Raw genomic sequence first — 2,994 nt, forward strand, 5'->3', positions numbered from 1 at the left:
CATTAAGGTGATAGTTTGAAATCAGCCATGGTGGGAGTATTTAAGCCACAGATGTTGGCAAACACTACAAAGTAGGTCTTTTTTTTTTTTTTTTTGAAAGCTGATTTACCAACACATTTGGCCTGAGCAAAAGGTTGGAGAGGAGGAAATATTTATTGGAGGGGTTCATGAGGAATCAGCAATACCTAGCATCAGTTGGTTTGGGGGAGGAGTGTCAATGGGGGGGATTATGATTTATCAAGTTACCAGAGGCCCGGTACACAAATTTGTGCATATTGAAAGGAAATTAATTAGAAAAAATATTTTAATATTGCTATTCGCCCTTTATAATAGAAGTGTAACCAAATTCACGATCGACAATGACAGATCGAAATGTGTGATTGGCGCCAGCCAGAGCTCTATATGTATCACGCATGCACGAGTCAACTTAGCCTTTTATATATATAGAATAAACGTGCTTAATTAGACCTGCTTTCTGATTTAGCTAAACTTTTTCCAGCCCAGTGAAGCACCCAACTTCTCTTTCAGGTAATTGTCAGCAACACAGCAGTAAATATCAACATGAAGCAGATTATCATTGTATATCATGCAGGGAGAACGAAGGGTAAAATATTTAACTGCAGCAGTGTTTGACTATATGCTGCGCTGTGAGAAAACCTGAAGTCATTTTCAAGGTCCACCATTTCTTCTTTTCAGTCGGGTCAAGTTTCTAAACTTTCTAAATCTCTGTTTTCTGGCTAATGAAAAGAAAATAGAATTCCATCGAGTCTCCTATCTACCTACTCCAGGACTTCTGTGAGGATCAAATGAGATGAGGCACGGGAAAACATTTCACAGACATTTAGTTACAGTGTGATATGTTTCCACCTGGCTATAAAGCAAGCCGTGTTCCTGGGCTAAAGAAACTCCAAGGAGGCTAGTCCCTAGGGAGAGGAAGCCAGGTGTTGCTATGTCATTACCTGGCGCACACAGCGACTATTTCTGGGCTGGGCTGGGCTGTGGGCTGCATTTTGTGCCATGGGGTCTCGGCAGCATTGGCTGTGATTTGGTGGGGTGTCACTCCAGGGTGGTGGTGGGGCCTGTGTCTCACTTGGGGGAAGCCGAGTGTTGCTTTGTGGGTGTCAGGTCCACAGTGCCATTTCTCCATAAATGGCCAGTGCGCGTCACAGCAGTTCCTGCACTGACTGTCTGCCCCCTGGTGGTCAGTGCACGTCATAGTGACCAGTTGGATGGACACTTAGCATATTAGCCTTATATATATATAAACTAGTGACCTGGTGCACAGATTTGTGCACATTGAAAGGAAATTAATTAGAAGGTGGCCGGCAGGGCAGGAATGGGCCAAATGGGCCGGACACACCCTGGAGCCAACCTCCCGCAGTCCCTCCCTGGCGTTTGCAGAGTGAGCGGGGTCCCTTCAGCAGGAGGGGTCCCTTGGCCTGGCCTGTGAGAATTGGGCCAAAACTGGCTCTCGGACATCCCCCAGAGTGCGAGAAGGCACTCTGCAAAGTTGCTGTCATACAGGGTGTGGAATGCAAACGCAAGTGTGCAGTAAACCAGATTTGGGGCTGACAGTGCCCCAGCAACAACATAACTCATGGCCGAAGGTGGAATCACATGGCCCTGCGAGGAATTGGGTTGACCTCCTCTCTGGTTTCGGGGTGCGTCACCTGAGAACCGCCGCTGCCAAGTCACTGCAGCTCAGTAGCTCCTGCATTGAGCGTCTGCCCCCTGGTGGTCAGTACACGTCATAGCGACCAGTCGGATGGTCGGACACTTAGCATATTAGCCTTTTATATATATAGATTGGCTAAGATGAGTCAAATGATACTTGTACCTCTTAACAGAAGGAGTTCAAGATAGGGGAAAGTGAATTCTGTTCAGGGAAAAAGAAGTATCTGTGGGACATGATGGTATAGATGTCTGGAAGATAGTGATTATATAGATACTAGAGGCCTGGTGCACAAAATTAGTGCGGGGGCGGGGAGGGGCATCCCTCAGCCCAGCCTGCACCCTCTCCAATCCGGGATCCCTCTCGCAATCCAGGACCACTGGCTCCTAAGTGCTCACCTGCCTGCCTGCCTAATCGCCCCTAACCCCTCTGCCTGCCTGCCTGATCACCCCTAACTACCCTCCCCTGCTGGCCTGATCACCCCTAACCATCTCTGCCTTGGCCCCTGCCACTGTGGCTTTGTCCAGAAGGAAGGCAGGACGACCGAAAGATGTCTGGTAGACCTGGTCTAATTAGCATATTACCCTTTTATTAGTATAGATGGGACTAAAAGGAGAGGTCTATATAAAATATAGGAATCATGGCCCGGCTGGTGTGGCTCAGTGATTGAGCATCAACCTATGTACCAGGAGGGCATAGTTCTATTCCATGTCAGGGCATGTGCCTGTGTTGCAGACTTTATCCCCAGTAGGGGGTGTGCAGGAGACAGCTGATCAATGATTCTCTCATCATTGATGTTTCTCTCTCCCTTCCTCTCTGAAATCAATAAAAAAATATATTTTAAAAATATGGGAACATGAGCATATATAACTGATAGTTGAAGTCATCGAAGTAGATGAATTTTTAACACAAAATAAAGGGACAGACCCTGAGAAGGGCTGTGGTAAGTTTTCATGTTTTATTTTTATTGATTTCAGAGAAGAAGGAGGAGGGAGAGAGAGAGAGAAACATCCATGATGAGAGTCATGGATTGGCTGCTTCCTGCACACCCCCTACTGGGGATCGAGCCCGCAACCCAGGCATGCGCCCTGACTGGGAATCGAACCCGGGACCCTTCAGTCCACAGGCCGGCGCTCTACCTGCTGAGCCACACCGGCGGGGGCAAGTTTTCATGTTTTATAAAGTAAATATAAATCAGTGGTTCTCAACCTTCCTAATGCCACGACCCTTTAATACAGTTCCTCATGTTGTGGTGACCCCCAATTTCATTGTTACAAATTGAACATAATTCACACAAATGGTGATTAATCACAAAAACAATA

Source organism: Myotis lucifugus, unplaced genomic scaffold (genome assembly GCF_000147115.1).
Source record: "Myotis lucifugus unplaced genomic scaffold, Myoluc2.0 scaffold_253, whole genome shotgun sequence".
In the NCBI taxonomy this organism is placed as follows: Eukaryota; Metazoa; Chordata; class Mammalia; order Chiroptera; family Vespertilionidae; genus Myotis; species Myotis lucifugus.